The 13,308-nt window shown below is 36.6% G+C and overlaps 1 protein-coding gene across 1 annotated transcript in view; it reads right to left on the bottom strand.

The window, feature by feature from the left end:
• The window catches only part of EPB41 (erythrocyte membrane protein band 4.1), a 273,985-nt gene that overhangs the window by 34,750 nt on the left and 225,927 nt on the right, over nt 1-13,308 (bottom strand). The window lies entirely within an intron of this gene.

Raw genomic sequence — 13,308 nt, 5'->3', positions numbered from 1 at the left:
GATCCTGTGCAGCATTACTGGCTCCTATTTCCTTAATGACTAGTAGCAACCAGAATCAGATTTGCAGTAAGATTTATTATGATAAGTTTACATATTAACAGAGCAAATAATTTGAGAAAAATATCCAAGAAAATGTTCTAAAAGAGAATTTCTTCAGCAGGATTTCTTTAGGTTCAAATGTCCTGCTGAACTTTTAACAGAAAAACAATTTATTCAAGCGAGTTTCAGAGCTAAAGTATTCTGGGCAAGGGAAATAAAACAACACAGATTTAGAGATTTATTAAAAAGCACCTCCCAAAGCTAATTACAGATTGAGGAATCTTTCAGAACACAACCATGCCAAATAGGGAGCAAAGACACTTCCAAAGAATATAACCTTATTTTATTCTAATTTATTGGTAAATAATGCCCACATAGGTCCTGAATTAGGAAATTCTCCTCAGAGAACTTTTTATTTTGAAAGCAATAATTAGGAAGAGGTAATGTTCAGAAATGTTTTCCTTAGATACTCAGCCTTAAATTTATACAATTTCTTGAAGCACTAAGGTGTACTGAAAGCTCAGAGTGAATATCATTTAACTTCCTTTACCATGTTTATTAGATACCTCTAAAATTTGGCTACAGAGAAGGTGGGCTGGGAATTGTTTCTTACTTTTAAAGAACAAAACAAAGGAGGCAGTTGGATTCATCACTGAAAATGTGAAGAATACAGTTAACATGGAGCAAATCGGAAAAGTGACAAAGACAACAGAGCTGTGATGATTACAGATAATCTTAATTACACATCAGGTATACCCTGACTGCCAGATAAATCAAAATCAATGCCTTGTCTTTTGTTTTCCATTTCTAATCATAAAGGGCCTCAAAACACAATGCAAAGGCAGAAAATATAATTAATCTCTGGTCTACATCAGATGTCAGTACACTATGACCAGCAGGCCAAATCCAAGCCTCTTCATTGTTTTGGTATGGATATGGGCTACAAATGGTTTTGATATTTTAAAATGGTTTTTTGGGAAAAAAAAGAATGACATTTAGTGACACATAAAAATGATATGGATTTAAATTTCAGTGTCCATAATCTTTGACTGGAACACATTCATGCTTTTTGTTTATATATTGTCTATGGGAGCTCTGGTAGCATAGTGGCTAAGGCACTTGACTGCTAACCAGAAGGCTGGCGGTTCAAACCCACCAGCCACTCCTCGGAAGGAAGATGGGGCAATCTACTTCCGTAGTGATACTGCCTTGGAAACCCAAGGAGGGGTCACTATGAGTCAGAGTTGACTCAACGGCACATAACAACAACAACAACAACATGCTTGCTTTTGCACTACAATGGCAGAACTGAGTACTTGTGATAGTGATAACGTGGCCTGCAAGCCTGAAATATTTACTATCTGGCCTTTTACAGAAAAAAGTTTGCAGACCCCTGATTTATGTGATGTATAAAACTCTCAAGAGTTTGATACACTTGGTGTTTTTCTATCACATAAAACATAGGAGAAAAGTATCAAATTGAAACACATTTTAAATAAAAATTGTCAGGTAATGGGTTCATTTTATGACATCACACTCCTAGATGAGTTTATACATACAAATACGTACAGGAACACTTAATTTTATCGCACTTCATTCACTTTAATGCACTTTGCAGATAATTACTTTTTTTATAACAAATTGAAGGTTGTGGCAACCCTGAGTCGAGCAAGTCTATTAGTGCTCTGTTTTTCCAATAGCAGGTGCTCACTTCATGCCTCTATGTCACATTTCAGTCATTCTCACAATATTTCAAACTTTTTCATAATGCTATTACATACTTAATATACTACAGTATAGTGTAAATATACTTATTATATACACTGGTAAACCATAAAGTGTGACTTGCTTTATTGTAATATTCACTTTATTGTGGCCATCTGGAACCAAACCTACACTATCTCCAAGGTATGCCTGCACTACAGTCTCAGATAATATGTTCTAGACTGAAAACAGTTGATTTACCTGTGGTAAATGGATAAGAGCTTTTAACTGAGAACCAAATTACAAGAAATTACAAGAAAGACTAAATCTACCATAAAAGTACACAAAGGTTCTGTGACTCATCCAGGGGACTGATCTATAAGATTAACAACAGATACAAGGGCTCCTGGGCTATATATATGCTTCCCTGGCTACCTGCATGCACTGATTGACCATACAGTGATTATTGGTAAGGATAAATCTGGAAAGTTTTCTAAATGAGAACACTTGCTGCCAATATGATTCAATAATTAAAAAAATGACACTACATAATATATTAATTTGGTACAAATTTGTGATCCAATACAAGAGATTCTAGGTAGAAAGTTGGAATTTATCTTGTATAATCTGTGATTAATTATTTAATTCAATTTGTTGTTTAAAACAACAACAACAAAAAAAACCAAACTCACTGCTGTCGAGTTGGATCTGACCCATAGTAACCCCTCTTTGGGTTTCGAAGGAGGTATCACTACGGAGGTATATTGCCCAACCTTTTCTTCTGAGGAGTGGCTGATGGGTTTGAACCAGCCTTCTGGTTAGCAGTCAACAGCACTACACTACCAGAGCTCCCAATTTGTTATTAGGTGCCATCAATATGATTTTTGATCATAAGATCTCATGAGACAAGAGTAGAACTGCCCCATAGAACTTACTAGGCTGTAATCTCTATAAGAGTAAATCATCAGGTCTTTTTCCCATGGAGCTACTGAGTGGATTCAAACGGTCAACATTTTGGTTAGCAGTCAAGCGCTTAACCATTATGCCAGCAAGACTCCTTTTATAAATATTATTTTTTATGCACAAGGCAATGTGGTACCTGGTATACAAAGGTGATAGATAGGCAAACAATGATGAGTAAAACAAAGCCTCTCACCTTAAGAATTTCAGTTTTGAGGGGATAGGCTCAACTATAAGAGATGGGTTAACAATATTTCAAATATTTTTTAGTATTACTTTTTCTGGGGAGGATCTAAATAATACTCAGAATGTTAAACAGAAAGTAAATTTCCATGATTTTATCATTTCACACTGCTATAATCAAGTCAGTTGGATGCTCTAAAGTATGTAAAAGTTAGTCAGGCTGTCAGAGAAGGGACACAAACTTAAAGTGCAGGCTGTAGTGGTATGTGTCCTCAAAATATCTATCTTGTCAACAGCTTCTGGGTTATAGGAAGTTTCCACAACTACCCCTCCTCTCCATCTCCTGACACACACACAAGCTTTTATATAAAAATAAAGCCAAGTACATATATTGTCCGTGAGGAAGCTGAGATTACTGTGGATTTCAAAATGTTTAGAGAGAATAAGTTGATGGGAAGGACATAAAGCAGAATAAACCTTAGAGAAGCAACCTATATAGACAACTGCACCAGATCTGGAGGTCAGATGGTAAGTTATCTGAGGGTAAGGACTGTGACTAATTCCAACATGAGAGCTACCTTCAATTAATGTTGAGAGCTATAATGTGAAAGAGGATAGGAAATTATTCAAAATGAAAGCTAGAGGTAAATATTTTTACTTAATGTAAAAGAAATGTATATACAATATGAGAAGTGTCCAAAGATGTATGTGCTACTTGGGAGATATATAAGCCTAGGCTGAGAGAATGGGAAGAACATGGTTGGCATTTCTCAAGCTGAAAGAACTGAAGAAAAAATTTAAGCCTCGAGTTGCAATATTGTAAGATTCTATGGGAAAAATATTATATGATGCAGGAAACATCAAAAGAAGATGGAAGGAATACACAGAGTCACCGGATCAAAAAGAACTGGTCGATGTTCATCCATTTCAGAAGGTGGCATATGATGAAGAAACAATGGTACTGAAGGAAGAAGTCAAAGCTGCACTGAAGGAATTGGAGAAAAACAAAACTCCAGGAATTGACAGAATACCCACTGAGATGTTTCAACAAACAGATGCTGTGCTGGAGGCATTACTTGTCATGCCAAGAAACTTGGAAGACAGCCACATGGCCAACTGATTGGAAGAGATCCATATTTGTACTCATTCCAAAGAAAGGTGATCCCACAGAATGTGGAAATTATTGAACTAATATCACATGTAAGTAAAATCTTGCTGAAGATAATTCAAAACCAGTTGCAGCAGTGTGTTCACTGGGAACTTCCAGAAATGCAGGCTGGATTCAGAAGAAGAAACAAGGGATATCATTGCTGATGTCAGATGGATCTTGGCTGAAAGCAAAGAATACCAGAAAAATGTTTAGTTGTGTTTTACTGACTATGCGAAAGCATTAGATTGTGTGGATCATAACAAATCCTGGATAACACTGAGAAGAATGGGAATTCCAGAACACTTAATTGTGCTCATGAGGAATTTGCACAAGGATTAGGAGGTTGTCATTCAAACAGAACATGGGTATACTGCGTGGTTTAAAATCAGGAAGGGAGTGTGTCAGGGTTGTATCCTTTCATCATATTTATTCAATCTGTATGCTGAGCAAATAATCCAAGAAACCAGATGATATGAAGAAGAATATGGCATCAGGATTGGAGGAAGACTCATTAACAACCTGTGATATGCAGAAGACACAACCTTGCTTGCTGAAAATGAGGATGACTAGAAGCACTTACTGATGAAGACTAAAGGCTACACACTATGATATTCAGTATGGATTACATCTGTTTCAGTTACCTAGTGCCGCTCTGACAAGAATATGCCACAAATGGGATGGCTTGAACAAACAGGAGTTTATTCTCTAACAGTTTAGAGGCTTTAAGTCTGAGTTCAAAGTACCAGCTTCTACAGGCTGGGTGAAAGCCCCTCAACCTTGGGCTTCAGCTCTGTCTCTTGCTCCTGGTCCCCTGAAGTTAGAAGCTTTACTTCACTGAGACAGCTACTGGCTGCTGAGACTGATAAGCCCAAGGTTGACAAGTAAAAAGGCACAGTCCCGATGTTACCAAACCACACCACAGGCCGTTCATTCAAGTCCATTGAAAGTCCCAAGATTGGCAGAGCATGGCAGGCTGCTGAACAATGACTTGGCTACATGCAGGGTTCAAATGTGCCATAAGCTAAAGACCAGTCCCAAAGCTGTTTCTTATATACAGGAAGCAGACCACATACCCAAAGCAGCTACTCAGCTGCTCCAATAGATTCCACCATGGAGTTAATTACCAATCTCACTATGGGGAATAACTAACTACATTCAGCTGCCCAGCCACTCAACCAGGCCCAACCAAGTTGCCACCCAAACTTAACCACCACAGCATCTCAACATAAAGAAAACCAAAATTCCACAACTAGACTAATAAGCAGCATCACGATAAATAGAAAATAGATTGAAGTTGTCAGTGATTTCATATTACTTAGATCCGCCATCAACACCAATGGAAGCAGCAGTCAAGAAATCAGGTGACATACTGTACTGGGCAAATGTGCTGCAAACAACTTCTTTAAAGCGTTGAAGAGCAAAGATGTCTCTTTGAAGACTAAGGCACGCCTAACCCAAGCCATGGTATTTTCAATCACCTCATATACATGTGAAAGCTGGACAATGAATAAAGAAGACTGAAGAAGAGTTGATGCTTTTGAGTTGTGGTGTTGGCGAAGAATACTGAAAATACCACGAACTGCTGGAAGAACTAACAAATCTGTCTTGGAAGAAGTCCAGCTGGAATACTCCTTGGAAGTGAGAATAGCCAGACTTTGTCTCATCTAATTTGCTCATGTTGTCAGAAGGGACCATTCCCTGGAGAAGGATATCATGCTTGGTAAAGTGGAGGGACAATGGAAAAAAGGAGGCCCTCAACAAGATGTATTGACACAGTGGCTGCAATGATGGGCTCAAGTATAGCAAGGATTGTGAGGCGGGCACAGAACTAGGCAGTGTTTCATTCTGTTGCACATAGGGTCTTCATTCTGTTGCACATAGGGTCGCTATGAGCTGGCACCGACTCAAAAGCACCTAACAACAGGCTGAGATACCTCTTGGTAGGAATATTGTAGAGAATAGTTAAGCATGGGAGGGTAGGAGAGTTGGATTAGAAAGCCCATCTGATCCTAAAATTCTGATAATGCTGCCTCTTTGCATCCCTACAATGGATAGCACAGTGCCTTGCCAGTTGGCATTGAACAAATGAATGGCAGTGACCATGCTTTTCCCTGAATTTTATTCTTTGGGTTTACTGAGATAGGATCCTATATATATGTAGACTCTTTTTTAAAGACCAGTAGAGAAGAAATTGAAAGGCTGAATTGCATCCTTTATTGATTGAGAGGACCAGTAGAGATAGCTGGGACTCTATGCCTTCCCTCTCTGTTAATCTTTGAAATGCCAGATTTATTCTATCATTCTAAAATAGGATCCTGACTATGATAAAGAGCACAGTGCTGACCTCTGGGCAATCAATCATGAAAGATTAGAAAAACATTCCCAAAGCAATCATTTCCTCAACAATCTGTCATCTATGTATTTAGTTAGGCTATTATTAAGGTTATTTACATAGATTTTAGCCTGTATTTCTGATTTGTGGGAATAATGAATGACTTACTATAAAGAACCAGCCTCTTTTTTTGTCTTTCAAGTTCTAATGTGATAGGAATTTAGTTTACCAAGTGAGATCCTCCATGAATTTGTAATTGTTAACCATGACCATCCTTCTCCCTCTTCTAGCTTAACTTTATGTGGTGCTTTCACTTATCTCTCCTTGCTTCAACACCATACCGTCTTAAGCATTTCGTGTGCCCCTTCCTAGTGCTGTACCAATACATTTCTTTTTGTGTCATATATATTCTGCTGAAGTATAAAGGAGATCCTAAAGCATAAGGGGATAACAACAGCAGAAATTAGAGTAGTCTTATTGATACCATACAGTATAGTGTAGAGAAGGCAGATACAGTGAGTCTACATGCCACATAAAATAGAGAATAAGAGAGCTCCGGTTTCTGGTACCAAAATTACAAACAACAGGGGTAGCTTGAGTGCAATGAAAAAAAAAGTTATCTCTACATGTCATATAGAAATTTACAGTGTTGTAAAGAAGTTTGGGATCTTATAACTTATATGAAGAAGAACTGAAAGGAAGGTAATTCTGCAGAGAAGTTCTTTATATATGTTATATTTAATGCCTTGGGCAAAAAAAAAAAAGCAACAGTCAGAAAGTATCTCATGTTATTTTTACCTTTTTTGTCTTCCTTTCCTAAATATATGACCATTAGTTAAAGCCTAAGTACAAATTTTGATTGGCAAGGTCTTTCAAAAAGTAATTGAACCTTTAATGGCTAGTGTACCCTACATATTTTTCTGTAAGAAGTATTCCAAAAGTGATTTAGGAAAGTAGGAGAAAGCTAATTTGCTACATCTACAGATGTTTAGGTGTAAAATTTACAGTAATAATAAAAATGAAATATTCTAGGTTCTAGGATGACAACTGAAAATTCAACCCAAACTGAACTCTGTTCAGATAACTGAAATCCAGATACTCTCCAATCTGATTCTAGTCAAGAGAGTCAATGTCTTCTCTTCTCAATACTTTTACTGAAGATGTAAACAAGTAGTAAAATCGACCCATACAAGCTGAATCTCCTTCATATTATAAATATTAGCAAATAATAAAATGGCTAAAAGGCCCAAAACATAGATGTTGGGTTTACTTGCAAGTACGCTCCATTCTAAGTATTCCACTGGGGTAAGTTGAATTATTTAAGAGTAGTATGAATTTGAAAGACATTTTAAAACGTTAATAGTTTTAAGTGGTTGGTTAAATATCAATAAGGAGTTATTTTCATCTTCCCAGCCCCCAAAAGACCAAGAATTGATCTGGTGTTTAACTGTCAACCAGAGCCTCTGGTTCTTGGAACATGTTACAGATTCGTGCTTATGAGGTAGGTATGTTTCTGTGTTACTAGGTGGAAATCCGGGCACCAAGTAGTAGGTGAACTTTTCAGAGTCACCCTGGAAATGAAGGGCAAAAACTGAAGACTTTTTACTGGTCTATATTGATTGATATCTTTAGTTCAAGTTGTTTTTTGCTTATCAACCTGCCATTAAGAAGTGGAAGTGAAGGTAAACCAATAAACAGTTACTTGGATCTCTCTCTAATATTGAGAATGGAAATGTGGTGGAAGAAAGAAACCAAGAGTATCTACAATTTTATGTTACAAATATTGGCAGCATTAACACTGGATAAAACAAAGTTGGAATGTCCAATATTTTTGTTCTGGTAACTGTCATAGGTATATTTTTTGTGCCTGCATTGGCCAGCTCAAATTCAAAACTGGTCAGTCCAATTCAAAGGCTTGGCTAGTCTCTTCTCAACCATTCTTACCCTATTAATAGAAGAAGGGGCCTCTCTTTTGACCATTGGTAAGTCTCTCTGAGGACTCCTGATGAACAACAGAAAAGTGCAAGTATCAGTGGCTTAGACTAGACTTTTAATGGACTTGTGAGTAGTCCCAATATAAAGGGAGACATCATTCTGGGTGCAGTTTATAACAATAATAACTAAGAAAAAGCTGTGTACGAGGATGAAAACTGTAAATATAATCTGAAACAGTTATAAAAGTATCATACAATTCTAAGATTATTTCCTTTTTAGTCTCTTAAAAAAAAAAAAAAAAGACCCAAAATAACCTAACCCATGCTTATAATTTCATTAAGGAAAGTTTTTGCATCTTTATTTCACAGATAAAGGGGGTTACTTAGGATTATTACTTTTTGTGTTAGAAATAGCTTTGTAATATTTCAAGTTGAATATGCTTATTTACAAAATACTTGTTATAAACAGATAAAGACTGTGGCATGAAAGCTACACATTCATCATACCAGATATTTAAATTTAGCCATGTCTTGTTTCTTTTCCCAGTTTTTGAGAAAGCCTATAGTGACAGAGTAGCAGTTTTTAGGAAATGCCAGAGAATTCTTTTTACATGTCTTAAGAGACAATAGAATAATACTGATGGATACAGGACAAACGATTCTTGGTCTTTCTCTCTCTTTCATTCTCTCTCTTTTTTTTTTCCTTAAGAGGCATCTTCTCAAAAACAAGACTTGTTTAGAAGTCTTGTTTAGAAGTTTTGACTGAAAATCATTGAGAAGTGAAACAGTACAAAAATCTCAGTTTGATAACCCTATAGACTCAGATTTCAAAACAACTATTTGAGAGATTTCAAAACAACTATTTGAGACAACATCAACAAAATCATCCATATGGGTACATTCAAGTGCCATAAAAAGCAAGCTACATGCAAGGTTTCATTAATACTGAACTTAAAAAAAATAAAATAAAAAAGACTGGTTAGGTATCAGAGTTGTGTTCTGAAGAGAGAGTATGTTCATATTTACATACAGGGAAGCCTTATAAATCAACATGCAAACAGAGGACACATTTGTCACAATAGTACTTTAGCTCACAAGGCCACTGATTAAAAACAATTGATTTCAACACGAAGTACAAGAACAAATAGGTCTGAAGTACATCAGGAAAACAATGTATATAAACATATTTTAAGCTTGTCATTCTAGCTAAATATTGCTTCTAGCAATATATTACTTAAGTCATAAAGAAATTACACAGTATTTTAATTCTGAGGACATGTGTATGTATAGATATTGAATAAGTCTGTATTCCAGGACTTTTAAAGATGGGTAGGAGGAAGAGAAGTCTGGGAAATTCAGCCCTGCCTGGAGGCTAAGAGGCACCAGCACCATTTTCCTTAAACCATCAGTACTCTTATTTGTGAAAAGATGGTATTTAATCTTTGCAGATCTCTTCTGTACACCAGGCGGGAAAAAGTCATCTGTCCCCGCACATTTCAGAAATACTCATAAGAAGGCCACAGAAGTCAAAAAGCCCTTTTCCAGAAAAGGCCTTTGTATAAACTGGTTTGATATCCCAAGAAAAGGAGTGGTTATGGATTCATAGGTTAAAATTTATTACTTTAAGGCTTCTGAAAGGTTAGCAAGTCAATTTTTTTTTTTTTCTTGAACTATGGAGCCTGTGCCACACAAACAATTATAGATGCTTAGGAAAATACTCCATCAAATGTTTCAGGAATATCCTGCTTTATGTGAAACACTGGGGAGGAGGACATAGCAACATAGCAACAGTAAACAGTAAGAACATGCAGGATAAAAGAGTTAAAGCGTCCAGGGAAAATACCGCTACCATATGCTTAAATCTGATTTCTCCAGGGAGGACAAAGGCTTACTAAACCTCAGAGCAGAAAAGCTGGCTTGGGCAATCCATTGCTACTCCTTTATACCACAAGTAACATACGCTACAAAAAGTAACATTTATTGACAGAAAAGTGATCACATGATCTCCTCTAGGACAGTGAACTATCAAGATCAAAGGGTATGATACAGGAGATAACACAGCAGCAAGACAGGGTTCAATGGTTTTAGTCTTGACATTTCAGATGAGCACCCTGTTTTCTGATCACAGAAAGATCAGCCACCAAACAGCCAATGCAAGGACCACAAGAAAAGACATCACGAAAGGAATACGAGGAAACGGAAAAGTACTAAAGTAGAGGTGGCACTTTTTGAGAGACTTGTGATCCTCAGGGATTGGAATAGAAACCTTGGGAAGAATTTCTTCATTTTCTTGCTGGGGCAAGGCTCTTTCAGCAGATCTCTCTTGCCTTTTAATTTTCTCTTCATCCTGTACTAACAGAGCACGTTCCTGTGTCTGCTTTCACGGTAGAAGATCAAGAAAGACAGAGAAAGATGAACAAAATGACAGATGGAAAGTGCTCAAAAACGAAACTTGGGGATGTGCAAAGGATTTGGGAAGATCTTTTGGATGCTCTTTAGACTGGCTTACTTCAGTTTGGCAAATTAGCCTGGAAAAGTATCTGTAATACATATAGTAGGGTGCTCAATAGATAAATTTGTGAATAAATGAACATGAGAACTTTTGAAAATTCAAGGAATCACTGGACTTCCTTACAGTATTTACTCTTCCTTCAGAGGATATTCATATATGAATTCTGGGTAATTTTTAATTGCTTTAGTGCTGCCAATTTTCCTTAGATCAATTGGGCAAAGCCAATAATGAAGCATTCTTTTTGCCATCATGAAAGTTACTTTTATTACAAATAGAATGGCAGAATATAAAAAGTTATAGTCATATTTCTTCATATGGACTTAAAAAATGGAACAGATCATTCAGTATGGTATGCAATTAGCGTTTGCTCAAGGGAGTAAAAATCATAATCCTATACATTTTAAGCACTGCAAAAGAAAAAGTCCGAAAGTTTATAATGTGCTTCCAAGGTCTACTTAAGTACAGCACAAATGATTCAATCCTTGGAAACTTCAAACATACAAAAATAAAACAAAAACAAAACCCTACATGACCTTAAATTAACAATTGCCAACTCCCTCCCCAGCTCTCTGAGTCATGATTAATAATGACAATCATGAAGGTTTATGTATTACATTAAGCAAATCCTTTTGATACTTTTAAGGAAAGCTTCTTTTCCCCCCTTGCCCAATTGAGTATTTTCCCCTCCTCCCCAATTTCTGTACTCTGCCATCCACAGTTCAGACAGATGTTGTCTATGAAAGGAAAAACTTGGCTCTAAGTTCTCTCAGGTGACCCAGCCTTCTTTGATCAGTTTGGAAGCTTGAAACTGGTTCTTTGCACACCCCTAAGTGATATGTATCAGGGAGAAAGTAGCTGGGGGACTGGTCAGCAAAAAGAGAAAGAAAGAGAAAGGATGCAAAATTATAGTGATTTTAAAAAGAAAAAAAGGGGGAGAAGAAAGACAACATAAAAAGAATAGGGTATAATTAAATTCATTTTCTCTCTGAATACATATTTATATCTTCATGCAGCTTTTCAACCAGCCATGCGCTGAAATAAGCAAATTGAAAGCTGCAAAAGTTGCAGCAGTGTAAGTGTTATATGTTAGGCCAAAAGGCTGTGAGTGTGAATTTACTATTATAGCCAAAAGAAAAAAAAAATTACTCAGCAGCAGCTGCTCAGTTCTGGGGGGATTATCTGCTTAGTGCCGTGACAAGAGCAAATTCTGACTGAGAAGCACAAGTCATAATAGCAGCTTTACCTCTGGCCCACCAACCTTTCTGTCCGATGGAAGGATAGAGGTTTTCTTCACCTGGTTATACACAAATTATATAAAATTCAGTTGCCTTGCAATGCAACAACAATGCTATCAAAGGTGGAAGAGGTATCCCCAGAGAACAGAGATATTATCCTAATCATTAAAGAAAAAGTAAGATATGCTGAAAGTGAAATTATCCCTATATAAAAGGTTATCACAGTACAGTTCTTATTTATTCTATTATTCATTTAGAGGGGTAATGTGCTTTAGCATACAGCTAAAATTGCTCAAGTGCTCCCCATGGATTTACTTTAGCTTATAAAAAGTAGTTTCTTTAAAGTCCACAGAATGATATCTCCATTCTCAATACCAGCCCTGAGATGCTTTCTGTTAAAACATATGACAATTTCTGGAAATGGAGACCAATAATTCAGATTTATCCAATGTCATCCAAGAGAGTTACTAAGATATATTTTTTAAAGTAGTTGAACATCTTTTGTTACTTGCAGAGAGTGAAAAAGAAAAATAAAATATGCAGTATGCTTTGTAGGTAGGGTTAACCAGGCCACACAGTGAGGCTTATTCTCATGAAGTCACAGACTTATAGAATTTTAGAGTTAGTGAGGACATTAAAGATCATCTACTCAATAAACCAAGCTCCTGACAAGATAAGTGACTTCTTTAGAATCATTCACTTAGGCTTTGATTAGTCAGATCCTCTCAATGAAATCAGGCCACCAATACTGCTAGACCTTTTATGACTCTTCCTGCTAGGGGCATGGCAAAATGAAGTATCTGACTAACACTGAGAGTGGTGGTCTCACTCAGACAGTAAGGTCATGGTCACAGTTTAGGGTACATTCTTTAGATTTTGAGCACAAAATGAATGACATGTGTATCAGGGAATAGAGGCCAAGAGGACAGTGAATAGTAACAACAGTATCCTATCATTCTCAGGAACTCTATTTAATTCAGGTATTCTCTAGCCTTGGCGAAACTTGTTCAACTCTGTTTGGAGACTTGTTAGCCAATTTTAATCACACTTTTTAACAAATAAAATAGAAGAAGTATCAACTTCTCCAGTTCCAGAAATTAATAACTTTGATAGTTTCCTATGAATTCTGTATGTAAACACCAGTTTTTAAAATTATCACTTTACCTCTAGTAATTAGAATTGCTATCGTTTTTTTTTTGGGGGGGGAAAACAAGCACATAATTTTTATATCATTACAATCACTCATTAGATCAGTGTTA

This window comes from Orycteropus afer, unplaced genomic scaffold (assembly GCF_000298275.1).
Source record: "Orycteropus afer afer isolate SDZICR_OR568_19922 unplaced genomic scaffold, OryAfe1.0 scaffold00031, whole genome shotgun sequence".
NCBI classification, from domain to species: domain Eukaryota; kingdom Metazoa; phylum Chordata; class Mammalia; order Tubulidentata; family Orycteropodidae; genus Orycteropus; species Orycteropus afer.
Note: the sequence above shows the minus strand (reverse complement) of the source record. Positions and strands in the feature narration are given on the sequence as shown.